The 9,664-nt window shown below is 36.4% G+C and overlaps 1 long non-coding RNA gene across 1 annotated transcript; it reads left to right on the top strand.

Annotated features, from left to right (window-relative positions):
* The first annotated feature begins 4,667 nt into the window (after positions 1 to 4,667).
* On the top strand, positions 4,668 to 9,091 carry LOC311436288. Its single transcript, XR_014692724.1, has 3 exons — positions 4,668 to 4,700; positions 6,788 to 6,871; positions 8,965 to 9,091. It is a non-coding gene; the product is annotated as an uncharacterized lncRNA (long non-coding RNA).
* Positions 9,092 to 9,664: the final 573 nt, after the last annotated feature.

Consider the following 9,664-nt stretch of genomic DNA (forward strand, 5'->3'; position numbering starts at 1 on the left):
ACTGAATATGAAAGTGGTGATATAACGAATATCTGTGGATGAAAAAAAAGTGAAATATTTCTAATACAGAATTCCTTTTGAAATGACTGTTAACCTTTCACTTACACAGTCATTAAGATAGGATCACAACTTGTATAGCAACTTAACACTATTTGTTTTTAATATATATTTATATACATACGTATATATATATACTTTCTTTATACCATACCAGCAGGTCTAATCCTGAAGTAGTTCGTTTGCTTATTCTGTCTTTAAGAAACCGGTTGGGATAACAATGGGTTGTAAAAAGCAAATTTCCTGTCCTTCATGCCGCGGACTGTCTGACTCTGATCTCTCATCTAGGTTGTACTAAGGCAGGCCCTAGTGCACCCCCTTGCTAGACAATGCATTGCAAATCTTTGTTATAGACCTGTAAGAATGTTTATAGTTTTATTTACTGAAAAGGTTTTCTGGTAAAATCTTTTCTGCATTTAACAAGGAAGGCAAGAGTGAGCAAGTTTAATTTATCTACAGTAAGCACATTTATCTGTGGGTGATTTCTTTTGATGGTTATGCTTCGGGTCATAAGGAAAGAGCCAATAAAGATCAATACTGGAGTTGTGAGAGCTGAGGATTTGTTCTTGTCTTCAATTCTGCACCACTTTCTAAAGTGAACTTTTCCTCTAAAGATTCCTACAGAATCTTTATAATGAGAGACAATTTCTTAATGTTTAAAAGAAGTGGGAAAATAATATTCAGAGGAAGAAGCAATTGTGTCTTAAAGCCCTATTCTGCTGGAAATTGGAAAAGACAGAATCAGGATTTGTAAACATCAGACAAAATCTGGGCATGCATACAGGGCTAAAAATGAAGAAATATAGTAAAATATCAGTTTTGGATTTTAAAGAGCTGCCTGACTTTTCTCAGACTGAACATGTATAGATATGCCTTGAAAGTAGGGATTTACTGTTTGTGAAATACTTTCTGGTTTTAGCTTAATATCACTCCACCTAATAGGTCTACAAAATATACCTTTGTAAGTTGCTGTTTTGAAATTTCAAAAGGGGAAATAACCTTGCCAATATGTTTTCAGTCCATTAGCATTAGTGCCCGAACAGAAGAATGGCCGGTCTCATTGTGGTCAGCCTTGTGGCTAGCCTTCTTTCTCTTTCTTCCCCCATTTCCTTTCTATTGTGGGAGAACACAATAGAAGCTTCACAAAGAGGAAAGTGCTAGTAGTATTCAGGGTGGGCCAATTCAAGACCAAAGAGGACATTCATACAAAAAGCAAGATATTAAAGTTATGTTCTTAACTAAAAATATCTTTGTTTGCCCTAGATATACCATGTAGCAATAGTCTACGCTAATCCTTTTTCACAAGTTACATAATTCATTACAAATTATCACAGATATTTTAAAAAATACCTATTTGCTAGACTGTTCTTCATGATCCCATTTTATCTTCTACCTTTCTTACTTTTTATTTTTTCTTACCCTAACCCCAAATTGTGCCTGGACATCACACAGTGGAAAACATTTGCCCAGAAGCAGCAATGGAAGATGTGGGCTGAAAGCTTCATTTTCTGAGCAGTTTTGTTAACCATATTGCAAATGCCTTTGCTCAGTCAGATTGAGGTGTTCAGATTATGCTGAAATACTACAGTTGTCTAGATGTACATGATTACTATATGTATCTAAAACATTTTGCTAAACTATTTTTTTTTTTTCAACCTATTTAACGCAGAATTATTTGGGGCATCTCTGTGCTGCACTGCAGAGAACACCAGGGACAAGCCAATATCAATCAAGTCTAGAATTATTTTGCTGATTGCAGGGCATGCATGAGCATTGAGCACTTTATTAGTGGGGTCTACCACAAACCTCTTCTATGACAAGCTTTGGATTTTGGTACTAAGATGGTTTGCTCAGACTTTTTTCCTTACGTAAGTCTGTATGTTAGCCTCTAATGAAGTGTAAAATCTTGCTGATTGTATAAGAAAGTCATGAGGAATCCATCACATGTAATAAAGACAGGGCTCCTGGCTGCAAGAATAAATCAGCACAACAGCAATATAGGAAGAAGACGCATATGTGATTTGGTATGGAGTCAGAGTGGCTGCAGGGGACTCTAAGATATTTAGGTCATGAGCAGAAAAAGGATTTTGCAGTAGGTAAACAGGACCTTAATCTCTTCCCAGCTAATGACAGTTACTTTTATGCACAGACAATGTTTATATGAGGAAATTATACATTGCAATCCTTCTTACCTACTCGTGTACATCCCTACAAGTTTTGTTAGTTCCTTTGTAAACATCTGAATGGTCCCATTGTAGTTGCTTCTATGGGAAAGAACATGTGTGAGTTAATTAGAACAAGCTTTCTAAGCCTCCACTGCTGTTGTTGCTGTGATCCAAACAGCAAAAATATGGTTGCTAGAAGTATTAGTGAGGAAATATTTTAAGTGAATTTAATGAGACCCTCTTTTCCCTTATTCTTTAATTTACTTTTTCTTTCTCTTTCTCTTTTGTTTTCCCCTGTAGGAAGCATATGTGGTTCCCTGAGAGTTTTAACAAGAATTCTAGAAAAAAAAAAAACAAACACAAGATTATGTTGAACAAATATCCTTCTAGTAGAGACTACAGGAAGCCCAGCAATACATATCACCTAGCACCCCAAGAACCGTCAGATCACTACTACCACCAGCTAGCGATTCTCACTCCCTCACACTTCAAAACTTTTTCATCTGTTTCATCTGTTTTTCCTTGTATATTTAATATTATAAAATTGCCCTAAACCTAATTTTATTACCTTTAAAAACATCTAAAAATGAAAGAGGAGTTTTAATAGAAACTTGAAACACACAATAATATCCTAACCAGTGTCAAATTTAAGACTATTGCACTAAAATGAAAGCTGAAACATTCAGAAACTGAAGTGTTAACTGGCTAAGATCACAGCTGAAAAGGCAAAGAACTGTACTTCAGGGTAACAGCTGCTTTTGCTCTGAAGTCTACATATTTTTCATAGTTCGGGCAAAAGATTTTATCACTTTTTCCTGTAAGAATTTTGTAGGTGGGCAGATGACAATTTAATAGAGCTAACGGAGCTGTTGGATTGGTGTAGTGTCAGAATTGAGCTGCACTCATCTGCTAATTCACAGTGAGATCATTTTATAACACAGTACCAAAGATGTGGCATAATTTAAGCACAAATGTAGATAGAGATACAAAATAAGCTATGAAACAATATAAAGTAAATGCTGAAAAATAAGTGTCTTTTAATTAAAGACAGAGAGAAAAAAATTGTGCCTGAGATTTGACAAAACGTATGGCTAGAAGAGCCCTATTCTGAAAACATTTTCTTTAGCATCTGTGGTTTACAGAACAACCTTTGCCATAGGTAATTCTGTAAATTACATTTTAAAAGTCAAAGTTAAACTTGTAGATTAAATTTAAAAAGCATTTGTTTGATGGATTTAGATATATTGATAGATATATAAAGGTCAAGAAACCTTTTCCTCAATTTGAGTACATTATCAGACAAACCTATATGGCCCCATGCTGTGATTGGAAAGCAGATAAGGTCTTTGCCATCTGTTCTGAAGGTCCTGAGTTTAATTCTCCATGGGAGTTAGTACATGGTGCTGGTAGGAGGGGAGGAATTCATTTGGGAAACTGTTTATCTTTTGTTTGGAGAAAAAACAACTTTTACATAATATTATTGTAATCAGAAGAGATTTCAGCCCAGTTCTAAACTTCCCTGAGGTTTCCCACTGAATTGTAAACTAATGATTCTGGTTAAAAAAAGAAGACTAGTGGACAGTGATATTTCTTGAAGGTGCACTTTTGTATTATTCTTTGAGATGAAAAGCAAGGTATGAATATCCTGTATGCATTATGTTCATGTTCACAAATTTTAAATCTGTACTACTTTCTAGAACTTAATGATGTCGTGAGGATTAAGTTTCAGTCAGACAAAAATAATAATATTCTGATGTCTGAAAGGGAAGGAGTAAGAAGATGATATATAGCAAGTGGCATATTCTTTAAAATCTCTTTTATTTATTTATTTATTTATTTATTTAATTAATTAATTATTTTTAATTTGCTTGTTTTAGGACATAGGACAATACACTTTTCAAGTATTTTCTTTCTTATGTTTTCATACTAAAGATATTTTAAACAGATGATCATAGATGTCAGTCATTTAGGGCTACCACCTGCTGAGTTTTTCAAGTGGGTCATGTGAGGATTCAGCTAAAGCCAAGCCTGTTTTCTTATTATATTTCTACTTTTATCTTTGGATACATGAATATATCTTTATGAAGTACGTGTGTGTGTTAAAAGTTTTGCACATGGGTGCAATGGCTTGGCACTGTCTGGATGTCTTAGAGTTTTTTATTTTTTTAATCACAATATTCCAAGCCTGTTTTCTTATTATATTTCTACTTTTATCTTTGGATACATGAATATATCTTTATGAAGTACGTGTGTGTGTTAAAAGTTTTGCACATGGGTGCAACGGCTTGGCACTGTCTGGATGTCTTAGAGTTTTTTATTTTTTTAATCACAATATTCTTCTTTTTCAGACAAAGTTAACATGGAACCTCATTAATGAGCTGAATTTGTAGCAACTGCTTCCCCCTACTCTCTAGTTTCAGTTTCTTGACTTTTGCCTAGGGGACTGATTAAAGGGCGATGTGTTAATAGTATGAGCTAGTAAGTGATTATATCTTTTGTATTGATCTTGTCTAATAGGAAACCTTTGGGAGAGAGGCAGGAAAGCAACATGGATGGACCCTTGGACGAGTGCGAGATGCAGTGGCAAAGCCTACAGAGCCCAGAGTTACACAGCTGCTTCATTTGAGCTGGGAATAAGGAGATCAAAGGAGTGATGCACCGTTAAATGGGCTCTCTGGAGAGAGGGAAGAAGACAGTTAGGATAGAGGGATGCAAGCAGGAATTATGAGTCTGTTGCTCTTGCTGACAGGGACAGATGTGAGATGTGGACAGAAATCCTGGGGATTGCAATGTGAAGCAATTGGAGTTTTTCTCCAGCTTCTAGGGAAATGTGAACCACAGGAAACCATAGACTGTGAAGGGTTGTGTACTGTTTTAAAGTTCTGTCTCTTGTTTTCTGCTTCTGAATGGGTAATGCTTTGGTCCACAGAGGCTGCTAGGTACCAGTGGCATAGCTCCTACAGGGACCAGGTACAAACCTTAAGCCACTGTCACTAGTACCTGCAGTTTGCAGGTATAGTTTTGCTTTCAGGTGGGATGGCTGAGCAATTGCACTCCAAGAGAAGGTACAGCTCGGGTTATGAGATAGGTTATTGGGAAAGTGAAGTTATTTAGCTTTGTTTCTATGTGGCATTATAAAATTTTTCTTTCAGGAAACAGTGAGAAAACATCCCAGAAGAGAGATCTAAAATGAGAGGCATAAAATCTCAGGTTGTATATATGTAAATAGCTATTCCATTTTCCCTATACTGCCTTTTTTTTTTTTTTTTTTTTTTTTTTTAATTCCGAAAACCTATTTTCTTGTGTTCATGTGTTCAAAGTGGCTGAAAAATCATTACTTTAATGAGATATGAAAAAGCTGTTGGAATGACTTTTAAAGCTATGTTTTCAATTAAGTCCATTTAAAATATTTCTGTTGATTTTGATCTTAAATAAAGAATAATAGGTAATTATAATAGGATTCAGGTTTACAAATTTATTCAAAGGCTTTGTTTACATAAAAAAAAAAAAAAGTCCAGATCCATAATGTTTAAAAACATAAATTGAAATAAAGGAACAATGAGCTTGTAGTCCAATACTAAGATCTGTTCTTGTAATCAGGAATGACTTTGGATACAAAGTACTTCCAGAAGCCAAGAAAACTTAAATGCTTGGGTTCCCATGTGGGCTTAAAGTCATGGGATTTATGATTCTAACTTATTTAAGTGCTTATAAAAATTTTGTCCATGTGTGTTCAAAAATGTGATCAAGGGCCAAATACTCCCAAAGTTTAGATAAGTCCTTGAGGTTTTGATTCTAATGCAAATTGAGGGCCTAGAGATTCTTGAAAATTCATTTAAACACCTCATGCAGCTCTGAAACTTTTGACAGAGTTGTGTATAAAAAATTAATACAAACATTATGGGCACTGACCTTTGGACAGTTTCACATCTATAACATTATGTATACGTCAGTACTGAATACAGTTTCTTTTGAGATGACACAGATATTGGTGCTACTAGGAAGGCTTTTTATTGTTTTCTAAAAATATGACTTCTACTTCATTTGGGGAAAATAAATTAGTGCCTTTAAGTTAGCAAGATAAATTATTGTTGGACTTGAATGTTCGTTTTCAATAATCAGGTTTTCAGCCTGTATTATTTCTCTTATGTGTTCTGCCAATAGAGAACTTTATAAATTAAAGAAATAATAATTCAATTTGCAATGTATTTCAGTATAACATGAGGTGGATGAAATTTAAATATATAACAAGAAGAAATCCCTGTTACTTAAATTAAAATGTAAAATACCTCTACTTACATTGCTTTGATTTGTATATCTAAGGAAAGCAAAGGATTAAGGTAGAAGAGAGACACGCTGGTGGTATGGGTAGTGTACCTGTGTGTGCACATTTGCAGTTACACCCTCGCAGATGGATTTGTATATACTTTCCTTCATTGCCAATGTGTTGAAGCAGGTGAGCTGTTACTAAATACCGCAGCTGCCTGAAGATGAGATGGGCAAACTGTGTGCACTGTTCAGATGTGGAAGAACTTGAATTTTTTCTTATTAAAATTTTCTTACAGAAGAGAGCAAGAAGCGACTGCAGGAATCTGCTAGCACACTGCCCTGGGGTGTGTGAAGAGGGTCCATATTATCCCCTCCTGCTGGTAAGAAGTCCTCCTTCTGTCTTCCTGGCAAGTGCCTTAAGACTGTGGCTATCAGGCGTTTTATAATGGAGCTCTCCTGGGAAGATGTTCATCAGGCCAAGGGAAGGAATGATTCTATAGTTGTATTATGGTATGAATAATACCTTATAAAAATGAAACATCTTATCTGAGTTCTGTGTCTCTGGACTGACGTCAGACCATTTGTCCTTCTGTTCCCCAGCTCATCTTGCATGACCTTTTGAATAATGGCAAAAGAATATTGGTATGGCTCCAGTTTTCTGATGTTGATTCAAGTTATTAAAAAGCCTCAGTCAGAAAATAAAAGCGATTGGTTGAAATTGTCTCAGAAACTCTTCTGGGACTCCTGTGTGGAATTTGAAAATATTTAGCTCTATTCAGCACACACTTTTTTGATGTATGTAATTACTGGTCCATGCTAAAGAAGTTCATTCTCTGTATAAGACAGTGTATCTCATCTGTCTTCCCAGATATAAAACAGCATTGCACTGAACCAGCCTTTTCACCTTCCTGTACTATTAAGCATTTTCCCTTTTACTTTGGCCACTGCCATATATACACACTTTCTTGATCTTGGTTTTCTTTATCAACTTTGCATAGGTTATTAATTTTAATTTCTATAGATCTGCTTGTTTCAGTTTCTTCTTTTGTAAATGTAAGACATGGTGGGGCAGCTTTGCCCAGAGGTACTGGAAATACTTGATACAATGGTTTCATTGTCCTCCTTTGAGAGTGTGGCCCTTTCCCAGATCACACCGACTGTGCACGTGAGCTGCAAGTAACCTACCAGATGTAGCCACAGCAGTGTCTGGACACGTTGGTTAGCCACCCACAGCTGACCTCAGTGCAAGGCCTATCATGTACGGAATGCCAAAAAGGAGGGCTCTGGCCTGAAAACCGCTCAATCAGGCTGGGCCACAAATTGTGGTGTTGAGAAACTTGCTGAAATCAGGTGTCTTTTAAAATAAAATAAGAAGTATGTGGGTGGCTGGAGAGTTAGGTTGTATGGGTTGTCAGCGTTTTTCAGCTATGTTGTATCTGGTGTGCCTGTCTCTGCGGATCAGATTCTACTGCCTAGGCCCTCTGCTTGGAGATGTTCACAGAGAATGGAAACACAAAGCCATAACCCACATGCTCACCAGATGACTAATGTAGGAGAGGGCCGTGTTGTACACTAGCCTGACACCAGGCAGTACACAGGGTTGAAAAGTATTTAACAGTATTTTATGTTAGCCCTGGAAACCTGCTGAGAAGCTGAAGCAGTCCTTCCTGCTGACTGTGCTCTGAAGGCAACACTTGCCTGACACCAATACTTGCCCCTCTCTTTTTGTAGATTTGGGCTTTTGCCTTTCTTGATTCTCTCTCAATATGCCATCTCAACCCTTGTGCTCCTTCACTTCCAATGTATTTATAATCAACTTCCTTTGTGTTGTTCTATTTTGTGTGATGGGTCAATTAGGAGTTTTCAATTTACTGGAATCAGTGCATACATTTTAGCATGCCATTTGCAGGAAAGGACACTCAGCACATTATGGTCTATACTCATACTCAAACCAAGGAAAGGAAATGATCTGTGATCCACACTTTCCTTGTGAACTCTGGCTACTATTGATTACTGTGCGGGTGAAATACATCCTGGTGTCAGCCTCTGAATCCAAATGGCTTTATTGTCCTCTGGTTTATAGCATCAAAATAAGAACAAGTCAAGAAGTACCCAAAATAATACCGATATGCACTGATTGCATATCATACCAGACAAAAGACGTCTATTGCACATGCAGAACCAACAGTGATTTTGATGATTTTCTACAAAAAGGCATTGAAAGCAAATGATAAAGCTAGAGACAGTGTTTCATTTGGTGGGATAAGGAAGTGCTTTGAAAATGAAAATATTTAGTGTGGAAGAGAAGAGACATTAAATGAACGTGTTTTTATTGTACAACTAGCTTTATAAAATGGCTTTGTAGTTTATTGGTTTGTGCCATGTGGCCCATTTCTGGCACTTTCTTTAGATGCTCCAGGGAGCTGTGTTCTCAAGTATCCTCACGTATTAATGAAAGTTTGTATTGTTTTAGGAGAAGCAGATTGAGGAAGGGACCACAAAGAGGGCTCTTGACAGCATGGGATTTTCCTTCTTGACAGAAGGAAAGATTCCAGAAAAAAATATTTGGACATGGAACAAAAGCCATCAGAAGAAACCTGATGTGGTAAGGTTTTACATTTTCACAGCTAGAAACCTATCCGGACAAGAGCACAAAACACACTATCTTGCCCTTTCAATCACAAAGCTATATTCTGGAAGTTGTCTGAGCATATACTTCTGCCAGGAAAAAAAAAAAAGAAAAAAAAAAAGAGCTCAAATCTACTATGTTTTGTTGAGCAGTTGTATTTTCAGGCTTTATGTCAGGATTTGAATGCATGTTTGGAATTTTATTATTCTCTTTTTATTACATGAGACAGTGAAAAGGGTGAGGTGTGTGCATCGAAAACTTCTGATGTCTAGTTGCTAGGATATCATGTATGTTTTTGAAATCTTTTATCAAGGCAAATGGACATTACTACAGTTTATTTATTTATTTATTTATTGCGTGATGGGTTTTGTCAAAATACTTACCGTCATGACAAGTGGTGGACATTTCTTTAATTCCCACTGTTTTACTGACTGGCTGAAGCTCTCTGAGCAGTTCAAGCTCAGTACCTGAACCTAAAACAATGGCTATGTTTTAGCCAAAAGTATATTGTTGTTGCAATTTAAATTTGGCAGACTACATCTTA

The sequence above is a fragment of the Aythya ferina genome (assembly GCF_964211825.1).
Source record: "Aythya ferina genome assembly, chromosome: 4".
NCBI lineage: Eukaryota > Metazoa > Chordata > Aves > Anseriformes > Anatidae > Aythya > Aythya ferina.